Here is a 24,351-nt window from a genome sequence, read left to right as displayed (position 1 = left end):
TGAAAGTGTCAGAAAATCTTTTCTGTATATATTTGTCTGGGATATAGGCTTGTATAGAAGGGAAACATTGAAGATTATGTTTTCTGACAAAAAGGGAATAGAAGATTTTGAAATGTGGTGCTCAAAAGAATGATACAGCTTAATGTGTAGCCGTGTTACTAATCAGGAGGTACTGAATGGAACTGAAGACGAAAGGAGCTAGTTGATGGGGACATTCTGAGGCTTCAAGGGATAAACAGTTTGGTAATGGGTGGAACTGGAGGGCGGAAGGGGGATTGTAGAATGAGACTTAGGTTTGGCTGCAGAAAATGTAGGATGTAACAGTTACGTAGCAATGAACAGTTTGCACAGGATAGACCAGCGTGGAGCGCTGCATCAAACGAGTATCAGGACTGAAGACGTGTGAGCATTATAATTCTGTCATCCCTGTACCACAGTACTAGAACTTGCAATCAGTGAATACAGAAACTCAATACCCTTGGATGACATCTCTGTAAGGATTGTACAGGAAGGTGTGAACTTTTCAGCCGGTTTCATTTTCGATAAGCTTTCAGAAGAACTGTAGAAATTGAGTTATAAACCTGACGTATCTAAATCCAAGCTGACATATTCCTCCTGGCACATACTTTCTATACTGTAGAGCAATTTCTCACAGTAGTTGAGAAATATTCGTCGTAATATGTTATTTATTCGTATTCCTGTTTTATGTGGTTTATTGAATTTTTGTTTATAAATTTTCTAATCAGCATTCTGTAAGCTATGTACTAACTAGATCCATGAACAAGCTGCTTTGGATCGCATGTTCTCACGGAACTAGGTGGGTCTTAAATAAACAAAAAGAGTTGCAAACATATATTTGAAAAAATACACGATGTATATGGCCTATTAAAACAGATTTTATCAGCTTATGATGACTGTAATTTAATAAACCGAGAACTAATCCTACAAATTTATTTATAGACCCGAAGGCGAGTGTCTTCACTATTCTCTCTAATCTCTTACAACTCAAAAGGAAAACTTCCCAAACGAACCAAAGATGCCTAGTCTCATTTCCATACAAAGACTCAGTTTGGTTAGTGACTCCTGACGTAGCGGACTCTGTGCTAGCTCTGACGGGCAGTCGCACAAGCACTTTGTATGAACTGTCCGTTCCCGTTCATCCCAATGTCATTCGATGGGCTTCAGATGATGGTCTGTTCAACAAGTCCATAGGATTCCGTGATGCGCTGCTTTTAGCTTTGTGCACTGCGCTATTCTCATGTGGCTGCGATGGGACTGCTTCCAAACTGTCGATGTGCTACGTTCTTGTCGCCAAAGACTTCTGTGTTTCAGGAAGATCACGAACTCCGGCCCTGTTAGTATCTCGAGGGGTAATTCTAGTAGTGATGTCTTTATTTCCTCTGCTACCGATGTCCTTTGTGATTTCGGACAAGGCTGTCTGACAACAGGTTCGTACGGCGCATTTTAGGTCGCTTTCACACAGGCAAAGCTTCCGACAAAGACAGGTGGTTGTTACCATACACAGAAAAACTGGCGGGAGGTTCTCTTTCTTATCGCTCGCAGCTACTGACGCATGTTGGTACCGTGACTGGGTGCACATGAAATGAAACTATTGGAAATTTTTGCTGATATTTAAGTAAAACACATGTGAAAATATGGAAAAGAAGATATTAAGTATATTCCATTGACCACGTACCTGAGTATAAAGGAGCGTCTCATGTTCTTCAATGACAAACGAATATGTTTCTATACATTCTTCAATAATTTTCGAGTTCCACAATCTTTTCTCGTGAACTATTATAGGGAATCTTTCAGGTATTAAAAGCAACGCCCAGGTATGAACACAATATCATCACGACATATCCTGCTAATAACGCTTATAAACTGCTGTATTGTGCTGAAGAAACAATAAAAGCTAGTGAGAGATGACCAGAATTTTTAATGAAACAGTAATCTCGATAAGAATTCTGGACATTTAATACTCATTTAATTCTTGTAGGACATCGTTTCTATTAACTGGATATCACACAGCAGCAAACAGAGTATTTTGTATACTTGTACATAATGAGCCACTAAATTTGACTGAAGTGAACACCAGTAAGTGAACGTCACTGTAAAACTGTAGTAAGGTTCGTTTGCGAATGGTATTTACGACACTCAGTCAGTAAATTCAGTAGTGTGCACTGTGATTTCGTTAATACCAGAGTACTTTCCTCTGCTGAAACCATTTACTCGTAGACTAAAGGACATACTTCATTCTTCCCAAACTTAAAAATAATTAGGCGGCCGGAGTGGCCGAGCGGTTCTAGGCGCTACAGTCTGGAACCGCGCGAACGCTACGGTCGCAGGTTCGAATCCTGCCTAGGGCAGTCATTATGTTAGTTAGGTTTAAGTAGTTCTAAGTTCTAGGGGACTGATGCCTTCAGAAGTTAAGTCCCACAGTGCTCAGAACCATTTTAAAAATAATTTATAAGCCTTAGTGACATTTCATATACTGCAATGTGTGACCTGAAGCTCAACAAACAAAAAGGATCACTCGAACACATTTTATGGAACTCACTGTTAGATTTATATGAACCTCCTAGATTGCTGTGCTTGTTAAAGCGTCGGCACGGGGAGGCGTGCTAGTCCCAAATAGATTACGCTCTGTGGATTAACGGCGAGGGTCAGTGTGCCGGCCGGTCTGAATGTGTTTTGTAGGCGGTTTCTCACATCCAACAATAGAACAATCATTAAAGTTCGAAGTACGAAGGTAAATTCTTAATCCACACCTCCATAGACGATGAAAGATGTAAGTATACAGGCTGTCCCAGAAATGTAGAGACAAACTTCGAGGGGTGTTATAGGTGGGGGACCATAGTAATACAGAATTTTTTGAAAGACATTTCAGCCATTTGACTATCAATTGTTCATTTATCTTACACAATTGTGATTCATGCTTCGTAGTTATTCTCAAGTGCATGATGAAATGTTAAAATATGTTTTACATGTCTGTCACATGTCATCGATTTTCCGACGATACAGGATGTCTTGAGGAACAAACTGATGACAGAAATCCGTTTTCGGCAACGACATCCAACGACGCTACCGAGCGTCGAAGTTATAGGCAACGGTGCCTGCCACTAGCCACCTCTTTGGCAGCAGACGGGATTTCGTACACTGACGTACTATAAGCGTAACGTCTCACAATATTGTTTGTTAGTCAGTGGTCGCGACTGATTCCCACGATCGGCAATGGAAAAGATAGAGCTCACGTAAAGCTTCTTGTTCTTTTTCCTTCTTTCCGCACTGACCTCATTTTTTCTGCATGGGCTCTCTTCCTCCCCTCTGTCCATTTTGTTCCTACTTTCTTCGGAGCTTCTGTCTCTGACTTAACTTCCCATCTATCAGCTTTCACTTTAATACGTTTCTGTACAAAATATCCGAATAATCTATCTGAGCATTTTGTAGGTCCTTTTTGACCTCATGTATCCAGGGTGTAGTTTTATGTCCTTTCTATGTATTTAAGAATTTTGTGTTAAGTCCTGTTTTGGGAAGCTCATAAAATTTTTATCACCTTTTTCTAATGTCTGCTGCAAAGTTGGACAATTTCTCAGTTGTTTGACAAGATTGTAGTCTATAATCCTCTTCTGTTTTCTTTGGCCCTAGTATCTTTCTGATGATTTTACGTTCTTCCTTTAGTAAGTTTTCTGGGTCACCTTGTATGTGCACTGTCAGGGTTTCACTGGAATACAGGACTTCAGGTTTTAATACTGTATTATAGTGCCTAATTTTGGTGTTTTTGGTCAAGCATTTTTATTGAACACCTTGTAGGTTCTTCCTTAGGCTCTCTTTAGTTGTGGAGGTGAATGTTTTGTGCTATTTTCTCTCCCGCCGTAGGTTGAAGGACTTCACCTAAGTATTTCAAATATTGGGCTCTATTGAAATGACCGTATTTTATAGTCAAGTATTCTGTGTCAGTTTTTGTGGCGATGAACTCAGCGTTTAGGAAAGATATTTTTAGATCAATTTTCCTCTGAACAATCATTAAGGGTTTCAACCTGTTCATTTGGTGTTCTCTCATCATCCTCTAGGAAGGCTAAGTCGTCAGCAAAAGCTAAATATGAAATTTTTATGTCATCCTTCACTCGCTCCATCTGTGTAGGTTTCCAGCAGTTTTTGTTCTTCATTTCCTTCTCCCATTCGCAGATGACCTTGCCCAGCACAAAGTTCAATAGAAGAGGAGACAGGACGCCAGTTTTGATCAGGAAGGGCTCAGCTATTTCTCCCATGTGTTTCACCATGGAGGTGGTATTGGTCAATTTCTCTTTGATGGCGTTAAGGGTTTATATATATATATATATATATATATATATATATATATATATATATATGTGGGGGGGGGGGGGGGTAAACTTGATTTCCCGGCAGCTCTACATGAAGACTCAATCATGTGGCGTTTCGAACCGAACCATCCTCACAGCCGCTTCTATATACCGTGATGCTGTCTTACTCACCGCCGACACTCGAACCCCGGCTGCAATTCTCTCCCTAGATTTCGCCGGTGCCTTTGACAGGGTCTCCCACCCTTACCTGCTGGCCGTTATATCGCGGATGGGCTTTGGGGAGCGCTTCATAAGAATCATCCGGCACTTCTTCGATGGAGCAAATTCCACACTTGTTGTGAACGGTTGCCGATCACGACCAATTCCTATCAGACGATCAGTCCGACAAGGGTGTCCCTTGTCAATGTATTTGTTCGCTATAGCGCTGGACCCCATGCTGCGTGACATCGGACGGATGGAGGTGGTATTGGTCAATTTCTCTTTGATGGCGCTAAGGGTATATATATATATATATATATATATATATATATATATATATATATATATATATATAGATATAGATATAGATATATATATAGATATAGATATATATATATGTGTGTGTGTGGGGGGGGGGGGGGGTAAACTTGATTTTTCAAGAGAAATATATATTACTATCTGGAAAGAAATATTTTTAGAGTAGGAACCAGCAACCTCCAATGGGGATGGTGGTGGTAACGTAGAGAGAGAAGGGGTAGGACGAGATTCACAGGCAGACGGGGCGAAGGAGTACGCGAACGCAGATATGAGGGAGGAGGCGATGGACACAGCGAGGGGTAAGGGAGAAATGGACAGCGAAAGGGAAAAGGACAAAATGTGCAATGAGAGATGACAAGAAGAGATTGATAAGGAGAGGTGGCGGATGAGATGGCCGAGAGAGGGAAGAGGAGATGCACAGACAGAGGGAGAGATAAAGGGACTGAAGAGGTGATATAGGGGGTAGGGGGCGATGGACACGAGGGGTTGGAGGACATGGACAGAGAGGGAAGTAGCAGATAGACAGAGGGGACAGGGGCAAATTGACAGAGAGAGGGACGGGAGGAGGTATACAGCGGTAGGTGGAGAAGGTAGACAGACAGAGGAGCGAGAAGAAGATGGACAGTGAAGATGGCGGAGGAGATGGACAGAGAAAGGGGGAAGGAAGAGATGGGCTAATAGTATTGGAATAAATGCATACCTGGGCAGCACTGGGTACTCAGATAACGGAAAATAAAAACAAAATCACGTCCCAGTTTTCGAAACGGACTAGTTCCATGGAAGGACGATAGCCACAGAAAAGTATAGTTAAAATCTGGATACCAGCGTCATTTAAATAGTACATTGGTAAATTGTTCTTCCATACAGGCGTTGCAAAGCAATACCGACCAACTTCGACGGTCCCTGTACAGATGTCTTGAGGAACAAATTGAGGGTAGGAACCCCTGTACAGAAATATTATCCAAGGACACTATAGGACGTGAAGTTATAGGGATAGGCGCCAGCACTAGGCCACCCCTTTGGCAGTAAACGTGACTTTGTACATGAGGGAAGGCAGTCGAACTGTCTACCCTTAAACCTGTGTTGTTTGTTAATCAGTGATCGCGACTGATAACCACAATTGGCAGTGTAGAAGATGGAACTAACTGCAGCGTGGACAGGCCTTGCCTCCTATGACTGCGATGCTCTTTTGACGCGGTGGATGATTTCAGGTAAGGGTTTCCATGTGCAGTTAATTTTTCTCCTAGAACCATCTAAAACCTCCACTGTTTTTCGGTATACAAGATGTAACAGAAGGATATAGACAGCGTTTGTACTATATGGACTGACGTCACCCTATGTACCACCTATCGCCGTCTACTCCACTAGCGTTTTCAGCAATTAGTCGCGATCACTGAACAACAAAAAAAAAGCAAGTCTATTCCCTCGTTCCGCCAGGGGTCACGGTCTGTAACTTCGGTGCGCTGCAGCTTTGTTGGATGACGTTTCCGGATTTTAGTTCTTACCCTCAATTTGCTACTCAAGGCACCTTCTACAACCCCTTAAAGATTCTTGGTATTGTTTTGTAACACCCCGTATATCAAAGCGGTACAGCAAAGTAGTTACACTTGTGAGGAAATGTGACATATCGCAACCAGTTTTCTGTGAAGGGCCACTTGAGCTGCCGCGTAATTGGTACATGACAATATGACGTGATTCACATCCGTTACTGCCGTTGGGTCCTATTTGAAGTGTCCAGAAGCAATCATTTTTACGTGGTGTATGTGGATCGAGCTGCACCTGTGTCCCTACATCATTCGAATTATAACGTCACACAAAGTCTAATAAGCTTCACTGAGACGATCGATGTTCAAGAGGAGACGTTCAATTATATGGTCGCCAAGTAGCAGCCGTTATAGTGATGGGAAGTGTGATTCACAGTTCCAGTCGTGATAAGCAGCTTTTTTAATCGTCGATTTGACATCCGTATAACGGATTTGTGCTGAACGTAACTGTGCTTCCGTAATGCTCCTGTTGGCGAGGCGGTCAACAGGTTCATTATGGAGAATGCCATGATGCCCTCTTATCTAGAGTACGCAGGCCTCTACCAGGGTCTGCGTAAGGTACACGTGTGAGCTGACGTTCACTCTGTCGAAGCGGCTCCATATATCAGGATTCAGACTAAGTCGGCTTCATTCCTGATGGTAATTTAGCTGCTTTGTGTAAAAGCGAACTTCAGCACTTCCCATCAGCTAATTTCTTAGGTCTACGAGAGCTATAGTTGGATTAAGTACTTCCCTCAAGTTTCCATTTCACATGTCGTCCATATGGTATGTTGATCCTACAGTTACTAATATGTAAATCGTACAGCCCCAGGGACGCATCTAGCGCCTCTCTGTGTTTTACAATGAAATCTCGTGCGGATTCAACCGAATTTTTAATGAACTAATGATCGAGATAAGACTGTTGGCTCTTTCTGATTGTATGCCATATTACTCAAAGTTGTGGATCATATACGTTTCTACGTAAATGTATATCACATTATTCATTACACTATCGCTATAAATGATTCTGTTATTGCAGTTCTTTTTCTTTAGTGTTATTTGCTTAAAAGGGGTTGATCTGTGCTGTTGGCCTCATCACTGCAGTGTACGCCGTGCAGTCTACGCCACCAAGTTAATGAATAAACCGACAGATTGCTAATGTCTCGCTACTATAAAGTACATTTCTCAAGTCGCCTACTTTCCAGTGGGATATACGGGACCAGTCGCGTCCAGTAAGCTTCTTCAAAACAGCCCTCACATCATGTATGAGCTTTACATCGTTGGCAATTATAGGTCAGTTGAAGAGCTCACTTTCGAACTATTCGGCAAGTAGACTACAAACCATTTACTTTTGTATAAAGGAGTGGCGCTTTTCCTAAAACCGGATGCCACGTAGTGAATATCACATACTGATGAGCCAAAACATTACGACCCCCTGCATAATCTACATCTACATCTACATCCATATAATATAATTATGGCACAACTTGACTAAAGAAAGGGATCAGTTGATAGGACGCATCCTGAGATATCAAACATTAGTTAGTTTGGTAATGGAGGGAATTGTGGTGGGCTCAAATTGTAGAGGGAGACCAAGGCTTCACTAGAGCAAGCAGGTTCAAATATATGTAAGTTGCAGAAGGTATGCAGATATGAGAAGATTTATGCAAGACAGATGAACACAGAGACCTGCAGGGGGCAATTCTTCGGATTGAAGACCACAACAACAAGATATAACAGTTGACTATAATGTACAAGGATTTAGGTTCTATAAGACATTTTGCTATTATTTCTTCAGAATTTGGCTCCGTCCCACCACAAAGAAAGTCAGAGCTACTGATCTTTAGATTTCTAGTTTTAGTATTACGTTCATGATCTCGTACGCCACTGTATCATTTCTTTCATCCACAGTTGAGGTGTCTCACAAATTACAGTGCTGATCAGAAAGAATAACGGTCTGATATTCCAGATACTTAACTTTTCCAAAGTTGAAGAGACACTATCACTGAGGTATCATTTGCGTACCGGTAGCCCCGTTATACAACTTCTCCTTCTAAGATTCTGATCTCGTAATCTGAATCGCACTGCCAGCAGTCTTTGTGCGCACAAATTTCTCTTGATAAATGATTCCAAAACATGGGGACGTCCAGAGATTTCTCCTTTTTTTTTTAGAATTTATTTTTTGAGCCAATATATGGACCAGTACTTTATCTGGAAAAAAACTACGACCGTTTTAGTAAAAATTTCGCAATTAGATATTTACGAGGTTGAGGCAGAGCGGGTCAATTGTCTCTACTAAGAGGGCGTCAGTGGAGTAGGTACCCAAACACTCTCTATGTGCATTACACTTACATTTATCCAGTAGCTTTAGACTAGTGTCAGAAACTGACCTAAAACTAACACGTGCATATTCCGTACAGGGCTTTAGTGAGGTGCGCTACAATCTTAGTCCAATACCCGCATCTGCTCTTCATCTAGGCGGCCGCTGTGGCCGAGCAGTTCTAGGTGCTTCAGTCCGGAACCACGGTGCTGCTACGGTTGCAGGTTCGAATCCTGCCTCGGGCATGGATGTGTGTGATGTCCTTAGGTTAGTTACGTTTAAGTAGTTCTAAGTCTAGGGGACTGATGACCTCAGATGTTACGTGCTTAGAGACATTTTAACCATTTGAATTTTGCTCTTCATCTCACGATTGTGACAGCCCGCGGTGTATTGATAGACTTTTCGCTGTGTATGGCAGTTTTTGAAACATATTTCTTCCATAAGAATTTATGATATTTGTAAAGTCCAAAGTACTACTATCTTCACCGCTAGCTGGAAAGGACCATTCTTGAGTGTCTCCTCGACAGACCCCCTGACTCTAAGGTGCGTAAGAAACGACTGGCTACGAAAAATTATTGTCCATACATGTGCACGGTCTTGATAAATTTCTATGCGTCTTCTTCAAGCCACCATGTGGAGTGTAACTCTTAGAAAAACATAATTGGCGTCAAAGTAATGTAAAACCGTTACACATAGTAATTAAGTGTCGTGTACATTACTAGCCTAAAGTTTTCGATCACTTATCAAAACTGGGGATTTGTGGTTAAAAAAGGGATTTAATTTTGAATATTCTATCATTATCCCAGTTCTGAAAACAAAACAAGTAGAAACATGAAAATACTAAGCGCGTCGGTGGTGTATTTGATTGGATGTTCATACAGAGGTATGCTGATGAGTATCCACAATACTGATGTGTCTTTACCTAGGATGGTTCCATTCGAATAGTCCTCATTCCTTCACCTGTCCGTGTATCAGTTCGTATTAGTTTACAGTACACTGTGTGCATCTAGAAGTGTGTTTGTATACCTGATCATATTCATTCCATATTACATACGAATGGGACGAAAACAGGAGACTGATATTTAAAAATGTGCTGTCATTGAAGTTCTGTATCAGGAAGGCTGTTCTAGTAAGATAATAGTAACAAAAGTTGGCGTAGCTCAGTCTTTAGTGGTGTATACATTACAGCGGCTCAAGCAAAGTGGTACCAGTGCCAGTGTTTCGCAATCTGGAAGAACCCGAGTAACATCATACCTGGAACATCAGTTCATATGTGTACGGAGTAAGCTCCAGAGGACTCGCACTGCACCTGGAAATAAATAGTGTCTGAACAGCTTCAATCGCTGTCTCAACAGTGCAAAGCTGTCTTCGTGAACAGGGTTTAAAGGAGGGCTTAGCGACCAAACACCCTTTATTACGCAAACAACAGAAGATGAAAATAATGCAATGGGCACAACAACATAAGAAACAGGATAGTGCAACAATATTCCAAGGCGCTAATCACAGACGAATCTAAATTTTAAGTATTTGTAAGCCATCATCGAATGTTTGTTCGTAGACTTCGTGGAGTATGTATGAAGAGTCAGTATGTGACGCGAACGGTGAAGCATGATGGTAGACCAGTCATGATGTGGGGATCTTTTTCAGTTGATTAAGTCGGTGGTCTGATGTAAATTAATGGAGTATTAAAGAAGGAAGGATATCACAGGATAGCGATCAACAATGCACTTTCATCTTACAAGAGACGTATTGGTTGTGGGTTTGTTCTGTAGCATGACGATGATCGCAAACATGCTTCTAAATTGTACCGAGAGTAGGTCAATAAAAAGAAAATTGTGGCGACAACTGAAGAATATGATTTGGCCAACGCAAGGGACATGAGTTTTTTGGTGCATTATTTCATATCAGCTGTCTGTTCTACAAACTGAAAATGTTACGGAGAAGAGGACGATCAGATGAGTAGACAAGGAATTTGTTAGAACAGTAAAGTGTTCCGGCATTCATCCATCCACCATTGCCTTGTTGCCATTGTTATCCCACCATACAGGCATTAATTTCGTTTTTGAGTGATAAGCTTTATTCTATCATCTCGTAGAATTGGGTGTACTGTTGGTGTTCCGCGACTTCCCAACACGATATTTCGACGTCGTAACTCGGCGTCTTCATCAGGTGTTCTCTGAGTCTCAGGGAACACCTGTTGAAGATGCCGAGTTACGACGTCGAAATATCGTGTTCGGAAGACGCGGAACACCGGCAGTACACCCGATTCTACGAGATGACAACAAATCGCCGGGAAAGTCTTCGGAAAAAAAGCCTTATTTTGTTAAATAGAGACAGCTGCGCTTTCTTCAGTACCAGATATAAAACCTCATACTGCATTCTTGTTTCATGACATTCTAAAAAACTCTGTACTTTCTCCGAAAGTCAGGTCGTACATTTTGCCAATTTTCTTTCCTAATGTCCCAGTTCTAGGTTAGCCATATGACACCACATTTAGTAGCTTTATGCCTAAGAATAACGGGTAGATTCAACGGTTCTTCTACTACTTTCCAAGTTGTAGCGGCAAGGGCACAAGCTAGAGCCTGATGCTCGAATCCAGGCACCCTCTTGCTAGCTCGACACTTACGTCATGCCATCGGCTTTGCATCTATGACGCGGACACCTGAGCCATAACCAGTTTCGACACGATTCGGTGGCGCTTGACAGGCCGCGTATGGGCCCTCAGCAGCATCAATATCTTCCTTATCTTTTTACAAAAGGTGGTCAGCTAGCCAGACTGCGTATGTTGCCATAGCTGGTTTACGAATCGGCGTCCGCTGTGTGTTGGCTTCCGCCGGTAGGCCGCCAACTTTTTTCTGCCATCCCAACGGGACCTCCAGCTGTAGCTCCGGCTGCTGCCTGCAGAGGGTACGGGTCGAGCTAACATCCTCTCAGCTCCGAACCTCCAAGGCCCGCCAACACCAGCCACTGTCTCACACATGCGGTTCCCGGGTATTGAAGCTCGGACTCTGCCATCTGCCGCCGGGGTTTGCACATCAACTCATTCCGATTGTGGTTACGAGAGCAGAAGCGCGGAATGCTGACACAACACCGGGCTGAGACGTTGCACCGCTAACAATGTCGCTGCTGAACTGTACTGACGTTAGCCTTCTGCCGCCAAGCAATGTGTCAGCAGTGCGCAAGTAGCAGCAAGTGTCTTATTTAGCGTTCATATAAGTGTAGCAGTTCAGTTGAAAATTTGTTTGAGTGTTCTTAGCGCACTTGTTTAGTTTAATCCGTCAACTCACTGTGTAGTTTCGTATTTGGGCAGATTTGCATTTTAATATCTGTGACGTATAAAGTCACATAGTCGTCTGTAATTTGTTTATTTCTTTCAAATAGTCTTTGTGCGTTACTGACAGAACAGTTAGCCTTCTGCCGCTGAGCAGTGTGTCAGCAGTGTGCAAGTAGCAGCATTACTGCATTTATTAGGCAGCATTGTATTTTAATAACCGTTTAAATTTTGTGTGGAATTGATTGTGCTATCTGTAGATTAGTTCAGACTTTCTTTGCACAACAGTATTTAGCATGGATAAGGACTGCGACTTCTGTGTTCGGATGCGGACTGAGTTAGCATCCCTTCCCTGGCAGCTTGAGGCAGTGTTTCCTTCGGTCACACAGCTTGAGGCTGTTGCCAATGGGCATCACTGTGGGGATCCAGACGGGGGTTTGTCGGGGACTGCCAGCTTGTTCTACGCATCCCCCGATCGGACTACGGCTGTGGCTGCTCGGGATACTGCACACATTGAGATTGACCCATGGTACAGTGGGAGGTTGTCTCGAGGTGTGTCAGGGGGCGAGAGACAATCCGGAGGGCTGAACAGAAGGCCTCTTCAGTTTGTCTGACGAACCTGTTCCAGGCTCTGTCTCCGACTGATACTGATCTTCGGCCGGGCATGGTTGCTTGTCCTGTTCAAGAGGTTGCCCCTCAGTCTGCAAGATCCGGACGGTCGCAGAGGGTGGGCTTACTGGTAGTTGGAAGCTCCAACGTCAGGCGCGTAATGGGGCCCCTTTGGGATATGGCTACAAGGGAGGGGAAGAAAACCAATGTGCTCTCCATGTGCATACCGGGGGGAGTCATTCCAGGTGTGGAAAGTGTCCTTCCGGACGCCATGAAGGGTACAAGGTACACCCATCTGCAGGCGGTCGCTCATGTCGGCACCAATGATGTGTGTCGCTATGGATCGGAGGAAATCCTCTCTGGCTTCCGGCGGCTATCTGATTTGGTGCAGACTGCCAGACTCGCTAGCAGGAAGAAAGCAGAGCTCACCATCTGCAGCATTGTCGACCGGACTTACTGCGGATCTATGTTACAGAGTCGAGTGGAGGGTCTGAATCAGAGGCTGAGACGGTTCTCCGACCGTGTGGGCTGCAGATTCCCCGATTTGCGAAAATGGGGTGGTGGGGTTTCGCGCTACGCTGTATAGGTCAGGAGTCCATTACACACAACAGGCGGCTACAAGGGTTGCAGGGGTTGTGTGGCATAGACTGGGCGGTTTTTTGGGTTAGATGGCCTCGGGCAAGTGCAGAAAGGGCAACAGCCTCAAACGGTGGGAGGCAAAGTCAGGACATGCGGGGACCACGCAGCAATCGGTATTGTAATTGTAAACTGTCGAAGCTGCGTTGGTAAAGTACAGGAACTTCAAGCGCTGATAGAAAGCACAGAAGGTGAAATCGCTATAGGTACGGAAAGCTGGCTGAAGCCAGAGATAAATTCAGCTGAAATTTTTACAAAGGCACAGACGGTGTTTAGAAAGAATAGATTCCATGCAACCGGTCGTGTCGTGTTTGTCGCTGTTAGTAGTACTTTATCCTGTAGTGAAATAGAAGTGGATAATTCCTGTGAATTATTATGAGTGGAGGTTATACTCAACAACCGAGCTAGGTTAATAATTGGCTACTTTTACCGACCTCCCGACTCAGCAGCATTAGTGGCAGAACAACTCAGAGGAAACCTGGAATACATTTCAAATAAATTTCCTCAGCATGTTATAGTCTTAGGTTGAAATTTCAATGTACCAGATATAGACAGGGACACTCAGATGTTTAGGACGGGTGGTAAGGACAGAGCGTCGAGTGAAATTATACAGCGTGCACAATCTAAAAATTACCTCGAGCAATTAAATAGAGAACCGATTCGCGGAAATGACATCTTGGACCTACTGATAACAAACAGACCCGAACTTTCCGACTCTTTAAGAGCAGAACAGGGAATCAGTGATCATAAGGTCGTTGCAGCATCCCTCAATATGGAAGTAAATAGGAATATATAGAAAAAGGGAGGAATGTTTATCTGTTTAGCAAGAGTAATAGGAGGCAGATTTCAGACTACCTAACATCAAAACGAAAATTTCTGTTCCGACACTGACAATTTTAAGTGTTTATGGAAAAAGTTCAAGGCAATCGTAAAATGCGTATTACACAGGTACGTATCGAGTAAAACTGTGAGGGACGGGAAACACCCACCGTGGTTCAACAACAAAGTTAAGAAACTACTGCAAAAGCAAAGAGAGCTTCACTGCAAATTTAAACGCAGCCAAAACCTCTCAGACAAACAGAAGCTAAACGATGTCAAAGTTAGCGTAAGGAGGGCTATGCGTGAAGCGGTCAGTGAATTCGAAAGTAAAATTCTATGTACCGACTTGACAGAAAATCCTACAAAGTTCTGGTCTCACGTTAAATCAGTAAGTGTATCAAAAGAGCATATCCAGACACTCTGGGATGATAGTGGCATTGAAACAGAGGATGACACTCGTAAAGCTGAAATACTAAACACCTTTTTCCAAAGCTGTTTCACAGAGGAAGATCGCACTGCAGTTCCTTCTCTAAATCCTCGCACGAACGAAATAATGGCTGACATAGAAATAAGTGTCCAAGGAATAGAAAAGCAACTGAAATCACTCAACAGACCTGACGGGATACCAATTCGATTCTACACAGAATCGAACAGCTGTGTACAGCTGTGTACCGCAAGTGTCTAGAAGAACGGAAGGTTCCAAATGATTGGAAAAGAGCACAGGTAGTTCCAGTTTTCAAGAGGGGTCGTCGAGCAGATGCGCAAAACTATAGGCCTATATCTCTGACATCGACCTGTTGTAGAATTTTAGAACATGTTTTCTGCTCGCGTACCATGTCATTTCTGGAAATACAGAATCTACTTCGTAGGAATAAACATGGATTCCGGAAACAGCGATCGTGTGAGACCCCACTCGCTTTATTTGTTCGTGAGAGCCAGAAAATATTAGATACAGGCTCCCAGGTAGATGCCATTTTCCTTCACTTCCGGAAGGCGTTCGATACAGTTCCGCACTGTCGCCTGATAAACAAAGTAAGAGCCTACGGAATATCAGAACAGCTGTATAGCTGGATGGAAGAGTTTTTAGGAAACAGAACACAGCATGGTTCTCTCAATGGACAGACGTCTACAGACGTCAAAGTAACCACTGGCGTGTCACAAGGGAGTGTTATGGGACCATTGCTTTTCACAAAATATATAAATGACCTAGTAGATAGTGTCGGAAGTTCCATGCGGCTTTTCGCGGATGATGCTGTAGTATACAGAGAAGTTGCAGCATTAAAAAATTGCAACTAAATGCAGAAGTTCAAATTTGTGTGAAATCTTATGGGACTTAACTGCTAAGGTCATCAGTCCCTAAGCTTGCACACTACGTAACCTAAATTCTGCTAAGGACAAACACACACACCCATGCCCGAGGGAGGACTCGAACCTCCGCCGGGATCAGCCGCACAGTCCATGACTGCAGCGCCTTAGACCGCTCGGCTAATCCCACGCACAGCGAAATGCAGGAACATCTGCAGCGGACAGGCATTTGGTGCAGGGAGTGGCAACTGACCCTTAACATAGACAAATATAATGTATTGCGAATACATAGAGAGAAGGATCCTTTGTTGTATGATTATATGATAGCGGAACAAACACTGGTAGCAGTTACTTCTGTAAAATATCTGGGAGTATGCTTACGGAATGATTTGAAGTTTAATGATCATATAAAATTAATTGTTGGTAAGACGGGTGCAGGTTGACATTCATTTTGATAGTCCTTACAAAATTTAGTCCATCAACAATGGAGGTGGCTTACAAAATACTCGTTCCACCTATACTTCAGTATTGGTCATCAGTGTGGGATCCGTACCAGTTCGGGTTGACAGAGTAGATAGAGAAAATCCAAAGAAGAGCGGCGCGTTTCGTCACAGGGTTATTTGGTAAGTGTGATAGCATTACGGAGGTGTTTAGCAAATTTAAGTGGCAGACTCTGCAACAGAGGCGCTCTGCATCGCGATGTAGCTTGCTGTCCAGGTTTTGAGAGGGTACTTTTCTGGATGAGGTATCGAATATATTGCTTCCCCCTGCTTATACCTGTCGAGGAGATCACGAATGTAAAATTAGAGAGATTCGAGCGTGCACGGAGGCTTGCCAGCAGTCGTTCTCTCGCGTACCATAAGCGACTGGAACAGGAAAGGGAGGTCACGACAGTGGCACGTAAAGTGCCCCCCGCCACACACCGTTGGGTGGCTTGCGGCGTATAAATGTAGATGAGATGTAGGTGTAAGTATTGACACCGGCGCACCACCGCCTACTTTCCCTGTCTATGTTCACCGACCACCACCAATGGTCGCCTCTGGTGGACGCTGTATATATACGTGTCCAACAGAGAAGTCAATAATTTAACTGTCACTCTTGCTTGACTTCTTGTTCTCCGCCTACTTCCCAATTCCAGCAGAGAACCACTCGCTCACAATTAGTCCTCATCCTTTACAACGTGAAGGTAGCTATTAAATTCATGGACAGCAAGTATATACACATAGAAAAAGTTTTGCATCTCTTCGGTTAAGAGAGTTACGAAACCTGTAAAGAAAATTTGAATGGAGATCAACATAAAAATCATTTCCTATCTTTTAATAGCCCATGAAAACCACACGTTGCATATTGTACCACCATACAGCGACCTTCAGACGTGGTGGTCCAGATTGCTATACACATCAGTACCTCTAATACCCAGTAGCACGTCCTCTTGCATTGATGCATGCCTGTATTCGTCGTGACGTACTATCCACAAGTTCATGAAGGCACTGTTGGTCAAGATTGTCCCACTCCTAAACGGCGATTCGACGTAGAACCCTCAGAGTGGCCACGTCGTCCATAAACAGCCGTTTTCAATCTATCCCAGGCTTGTTCGATAGGGTTCATGTCTGGAGAACATGCTGGCCACTATAGTCGAGCGATGTCGTTATCCCGAAGGTAGTCATTCACAAGTTGTGCACTATGGGGCCGTGAATTGGCGTCCTTGAAGAAGAATGCCTCGCAAATATGCTGCCGATATGGTTGCACTATCGGTCGGAGGATGTTATTCACGTATAGTTCAGCCGTTACGTCGCCTTCCATGACCACCAGCGGCGTACGTCGGCTTCACATAATCCCATCCCAAAACAGTAGGCAACCTCCACCTTCCTGCACAGTGTGTCTAAGGCGTTCAGCCTGATCGGGTTGCCTCCAAACACATCTCTGACAAATGTCTGGTTGAAGGCATATGCGACACTCATCGGTGAAGAGAGCGGTCCATTCGGCATGTTGTTGGACCAATCTGTAGCGCGCTGCATGGCGTCGTGGTTGCAAAGATGGACCTCGCCATGGACGTCTGGAGTGAAGTTGCGCATCATGCAGCCTATTGCGCGCAGTTTGAGTCGTAACACGACGTCCTGTGGCTGCACGAAAAGCATTATTCAACATGGTGGCGTTGCTCTCAGGGTTCCTCCGAGTCGTAAGCCGTTGGTAGCTGTCGTCCACTTTAGTAGTAGCTCTTGGGCGGCCTGAACGAGGCTCGTCGTTGACAGTCTATCTGTATCTCCTCCATGACGGAACAACATGGCTCTGGGTTCGCTCCTGGCACAAAATAACAATGCGGACGCGATCGAACCGCGGTATCGACCGTCTAGTCATGGTTGAACTACAGACAACACGAGCCTGGTGAATTGACTGGAACTGAGGGGCAGTCGGACTCCCTCCGTCTAATAGACGCTGCACATGCATGGTTGTTTACATCTTTGGTCGGGTTTAGTGACATCTACGAACAGTCAAATGGATTCTGTCTGTGTTATAATATCCACAGTCAAAGTCTACGTTCAGGAGTTCTGGGAACGGGGGTGATGCTAAACTTTTTTTGATGTGTGTATCTACCATGGTCAGTCGTTGCATCGCTGCAAGTATCCTCGTCAGTGAGCCGTCATATAGCATGAATGCTTTTTCTACATCTCCAGTGAAAACTATCATTTTACCAGAGCTCTCCCGCATGTCCAACATCTTTGTCAACACTAAGGACAGGAAGCATGAACGTTTCATTTGACAGTAACTGTGTTTGGGAGACAATGCACTCAGTTATCTGATGGTGACGTACAAGATTGAGAAGAATGTTTTTATTATTTCTTGTTGAGCAAGCATTCCAGTGAGCTGTATGCTTAAAAAAGCTCGCTGTTTTGAAGACTCGTAATCTACATCAAATATACAATGCATTCTTTTCTGTTATTATAATCTGAAGCCTGTCCTCCATGTGTACTGTCCGTTGACGTCTTACTGCAGTAACTATTACATTGTACGAGGTTGCTTTGATTAAGCCATCCTTAAACATTTATCCTCGAAACCTGTGGGACAGCCATTGATATTACTTTTTTCCTATGGGAATGGCATAGTTTTTGTTAGGCAACCATGCGTTTCGTTTACTCCTTTTCGTGCTGCATTTGAGAATATTGCTTCGGAAGAATGACCCTCGGTAAGGTCATATATGTGATCTAATTTCATTTATTTATCATCAGAGCTTTTCCCGAAATGTGTATAGGGGCCGGGTGGAGGTGGAGAGGACAGTGACGTGTTTCTTGAACGCTCTTGGAACGTGCTTTCTCTGAATTTTTACCTTAATTCTCCCCGCGTTGCACGACACTTGTTTCTAGTGTGAGCCAGTGGAATCAAAGAAAAACATCATAAAACTCACTCTGTCTGAACGAACTTGTAGCGAAGTGAGCTCATTTCTATTGACTTTCTGTAGCCGCTCTATTAATTGTACCTAGTTGTGGTCCCAGACTGACGAGCTATCCCAAAGAATTGATAGAAAAACGGTTCTATAAGCTACGCATGCATGTCGTCCTCCATTTCTCTACATTTTCCTGCTGCTGCGACATTCTTCACACAACAGTATCATCTGCGGATGGTCTGATGGTGCTTTTGACGTCTATTTTGTCATCTATCCACATTGTGAGCAATAACAAGCCTATAACGCACGACCAGAGTACACTCAATGTTTCCCTCCCAAATAACGGTGCCTCCCTGTTAATGATCCCGCGTCCGGACATCCTGATTTAGGTTTTCCGTGATTTCCCTAGATCACTCTAGGCAAATGTCAGGATGGTTCCTTTCAAAGGGCGCGGCCGACTTCCTTTCCCATCCTTCCCTAATCCGAGCTTGTGCTCCGTCTCTAATGACCTCGTTGTCGACGGGACGTTAAACACCAATATCCTCCTCCTCCTGTTAATGACGTGGCGAATTCTGTTTGCTAATTAAGTGTCCGGCCCAGCGACGTAGCTGATTAGATATTCCGTACGCTCGTACATTTTTCGCTAGCGAATATGCAGAATTTTTCGAACGCCTTCTCTACTGACTTCTGGATCTCATCTCATCTGTCGAGGAATCATGTTGTATGGTACATTGAAACCAAAGAAACTTGAGTTACAGGAAAGAAATTTCTGCGGAATCCATTTTGATCATTACGGAAGAATTTTGTGTCGCGTAAATAATCATAATAAGTGTGCACAAACACGCTCTATAAATCTACAAGAGATTAACATCAGCACTGTAGGCCTACTTTTATGTACATATGTGTGATCTGAAAGGGAAAAACAACCTGAACCTATTTCCAGTCGTTTCTTTTGCATTACTGCTCCAGTGATCTACGATAAATGCTGCTGGAAGGGGAGCGTACATGTTTCCTATCGGTTTCAGTCATATTTCGTGCATTAAACAGATTGTTAATTTTCTATGCCGTGATAGCATCTGTGTTGAAGAAATTCACATAATTAGTTTCAACTGAATACTTCGAAATCTGAAGGATAAGTAATAGCTCGTTTTTTCACTTGTGTAAAAGCGAGCTCGGAATATCCGTTGGTGTGGTAGAGGTACAGTTAAACACGAGACAGAGGAGCCAGATTAGGCTGGGCGCGGTAATTAGCGAGCTGTGTGTGCAGTCTCCGCTTAATCCCATGTGGCAGGCTCCCCCTCAGCACCTGCTAGTCACGTCACTTGCCGTGAATCATCGCAGCACAAACAAAAGCCTTTTAGCGCTATGGCTCCCTCCCACGCATGACGAGACTGCACGCCATTGGCTTACGTCGCTGCAAGTCTCCCGTCTGGCTATAAACGTAACCGGAAACTACTCGTTCATTGTCTAACAAGGAGGCCTCTCAGGCGGCAACAGACAAATAAAACATACTCGTATGGCATCGAGAATTTGACGTAACCGTTCCCGAAGTGCCAAGTTATTTTTCTTGTTTTTCGTAACAAGGGAGACCTACCATGTGGTAGTGTTCTTGGAACATTAAAATCTTTCGCATCGGTTTGACTAGATATCATTTTACAGTTTCTACACCTGTTGCAATTCTTTTGCTAGTAACTATTCCCAAGCCCAGCAGTTGTCTCAGCATTTACGTACATAACACACCAAAAGACCTCAGTGTTTCTGCCTGTAGTATAAGCTTGTAAGAAAATGGAGAAGCATATCCAAGGCCCACTCATGGTAGATAAAATCATCATAAAGGAGCAGTTTACGAAGCAGGGCACACTTTTTAGTACCAATGACCAAATGTGTCAGAAACGATCGTAGCTTATCTAACTTTACGTCAACAGCTTTCCGTGGAGCAGCCAGTTGTAGTGTACTGCTCTAGAGTCTCAAGTCCTTATTTAGTCATTTCTACGCAAGACACTGAAAGCTTTGAGATACATGCGACTAGGACCGTAAACTGTTGGAACAACTGGCAGAAAATTGTAGCACAGGTGCTCAGGGAACTCGAAAAGGAGTCGTTTCTGGAAAGGTGACAGTGTTCTAACGATTCGTTGTTGCGTAAGTTTAAAGGATAGGAACTGCCGGTTGACTGTTCCACTGTTTCTGTTGTATATCTTGCATAAAGATTGAGTAAGAAAAAATAGGGTCGATCCTACACGGAAGAAAAGCAAGCATCGTTTCCCGTCCCTACAACTGATAATGAATGAGACTGCAGCATGCAGAGTGCGGTGACTTGGCGAGCAATTGTTTTAGAAACTCACCTAGTTGAATATTTCCGTCTTTTCTCGGTGATGAAACGCCATATCGCAAACTCCGAACTCCGAAATACACTGAAAGCGTCCTGACCGACACTCGGCACCCACAACCCATCTCAACTGGTCAGAGTTGTGTCCGAGGCGCGCTCGTTTGTACTCCCAGATGTGCTCACTAAGGTGCACTGTAGCATCCCATGAATATCCTTCCATACATAGAGTGTCCCTAAATCCATTCTGACCCACAAAGGATTGGTCCAATCCGGCAAGTCGAAAGCTACCCTGAAATTTTTCTCAAATGAAGAATAAAAGAAATGCACTGCCACAACTCTAGCTACTAAACCACACTGCATGCATTTTAAAAAAATAGTGTCGATTCTCATTTTTGACGCACGGAGAACCACTTATAACGGCAGTTTGTACAGCCCTTCTTGCCTAGCGCGAGATTGGTTAATAAGCAACCGTGACAGGAGTAGTGCCGCGTAACGGGAAGTCCAAAGTGCACACACGCTAATTTTAAGCACTTCAACCATACCAAAAATCTCTGAAATCAATAATGTTTGAATAAACTTCAGTTTATATAGACAGCTAAGCTGTTACAGTTGTAATTTTTACACAAGTGACTAGAAGAGGAAAGAAAATCAAGACATAATTCAATGTTACATTACAGACGACGTTCATCGATCGCGACTTTCATCAGTTGGGTCATGGTAGCACAATCTTATGATATTCTTTGAATAATGTATATTTTACTAACAATGAAACAGCTGTTTTTTCTCTGCAGTCTTCACAAAATTGCGAAGTGTGTATTGGGTGACGAAAGCAAACATTTTCCTTACACTACGCAAACGACAAAAAAGAAAAATTAATGCATTCACACATTCCACAGTAACTATTAGCTTTATTTAGACAGGACTTGAAGGGAGTAAAAAGTGGTCGTGGTCCTTCTTATACACATAGTGCGGTGTACCAGGCATACTTGATCAAATTCGTAAAACCTGATGATGCAAACTGACAATCCACAAATGACTGAAGTTTACCTATATGTACTATTAAAAATTTTACTGTCCAACAGTTTTCTAGAAAACGCACCGGAAAAACATTTCTTTGTCGAGAGGCTGAATCGCACTATTACTCGTACCTCCAAGTGGAGTCCGAGTTACATTAACAGCCTTTTTGTCATTCTCGTAAAGCCAGGAGTCGTTATTGCAATTTTGTCATATGATGACATGTTGGAGACCGTCGCTGTTTTTGAAGACAAATGTTGATCGTGTTACGACAGCAACCAGCCACAAATTTACTTTGAGTTCCTTTATTCAAAGGAAACCGTTACCGGTTTCGAATCGTTGCGATTCATCATCAGACGGTTTACACGCTTTCTTTCTCATTTGGTGTGTTTTTTACAGATTAATTGTCCTAAAATATAAATAAAACACAATTACAAACACGTCACACACAGATGGTTGCGTTGCAGATTTTCGTTGCATGTGACTTACGTGAAACGTCGGTTTCGAGTGATTGTTTCTATAACGTTCATCCAATCGATGTAAATGCATTTCCACTGCATCCTCGTTGCTGCACACGTAATAGTTCCCACTGTACACTTTAGATTTGTCACTGAGTTCATTCCAACCACGCACCACATGTTTTGGTACATACAAAGAGCTTACAAACATATGGGTGTCACAGATGCTATTATTCTTTTACAAAACTGTAATGTCTTTGACATTAGTGTAGAGAGATTGAATATCTTTTTTTTTAAATATATATATATATATATATATATATATATATATATATATATAAATCTGTTATTGCTAATTTAATTATAAAGTTTTTTTATATATATATTTAGAGCTGTATAGGTAAAATAGTACATTATTTTATTACATTTAGCAGCATGAGAATTATAGTAACATATAAATTTTCTACTTGATCTGCAGGTAGGTGTATTAATATTATTTGCTTTGGAGGCTGGAAAGTAATTTTTGGAAATTTTTCAGGAAAGGGGCGTTAGCCAACTCTGTTTGTTCGTTAAGGATATAGTCTGGGGTGCTGTTTTTGTGTGTGTGTATTTCTAATTCTTCTAATATATTCATAGTGGCCCCTTTTTCTGTTAGATGTAAAATCTTTAAGTTGCCCTCAATGTTACCCACTGAATGGTTTTCTTCAGCAATATGGGCTGCAAATGCTGATTTGTTCAAGTTACCAAGTCTTAGGGCGTCAGTATGTTCTTTATATCTAATTTCAAAACTTCTGCCTGTCTGTCCAATGTAGAATTTTGGGCATGTATCACACTTGAGTTTGTATATTCCTGATTTACGGTAGGGACTCTTGGAGGTGTTTACATCATGTATCACTTTTTGTTGTAATTTATTTTGTGTGGAAAAGCTGATTCTGATATTTTTCTTCTTTTTAAATAAGTTTGCTATTTGGTATGAAAGTGGGCCTATGTATGGGAGAGTAGCATATTTAGGTTTGGCTTCAGTGGCACACTGATTTGGCTTGAAGTGACTGCTGTGAAGTGGATCTGTGGGTTTTGTCTGCATTTTGTTGTGGAGTTTTTCTATTATTGTGGGTTTATATTCATTATTATAAGCAACTGTTTTAATTATATTGATTTCATTTTGTTGGTCTGTGTCACTCATTGGTACTTTTTTAATTCGGTGTAGCATCGTTCTGAAATATGCCATTTTTTGTTGGTGGGGGTGGCAAGATGAGTTGCTAATACTGACATCTGTGGTGGTAGGTTTTCTGTAAATACTGAATTGATGTATATTGTTACTGTTGCAAATTTTCAGGTCAAGAAAGTTAATGCTTTTATTAGTTTCATGTTCAACTGTGAATTTAATATTTTTGTGCATTTTGCTAAGATCTGCTGCTAATGTATCTATTTCATTGCTTGTATCATCAAAAAGCAGTATTGTATCATCAACATATCTTCTGTAGTATATTATTTTGTTTGAGATGTGCTGGTTGGCAGAAAAGAATTTTTGTTCTATATGGTTGATGTAAATGTCAGCCAATATCCCAGCTAAGCTACTTCCCATTGCCAAACCATCATGTTGTTGGTACAGTTTGTTGTTGAAGCTAAAGTAATTATGGTCTAGAATAAGTGAAAGTATTTCTATGAGTTCACAGATCTCTGCAACACTAATTTTCTTATATTTAAGCAGATTGTTTCTTATAATGTTAATAGTCTCTTTTACAGGGATGTTCGTGTACAGGTTGACTATGTCTAGTGATGCTAATTTAGCTGTTGGTGGGATGTGGATGTCTTTAATTAAGCTTATGAGTTCTTGTGTGTTATGT

The sequence above is a fragment of the Schistocerca serialis genome, chromosome 3, assembly GCF_023864345.2.
Source record: "Schistocerca serialis cubense isolate TAMUIC-IGC-003099 chromosome 3, iqSchSeri2.2, whole genome shotgun sequence".
Lineage (NCBI taxonomy): Eukaryota > Metazoa > Arthropoda > Insecta > Orthoptera > Acrididae > Schistocerca > Schistocerca serialis.
The sequence above is the reverse complement of the archived record's forward strand: the minus strand, read 5'-3'. Positions refer to the sequence as shown.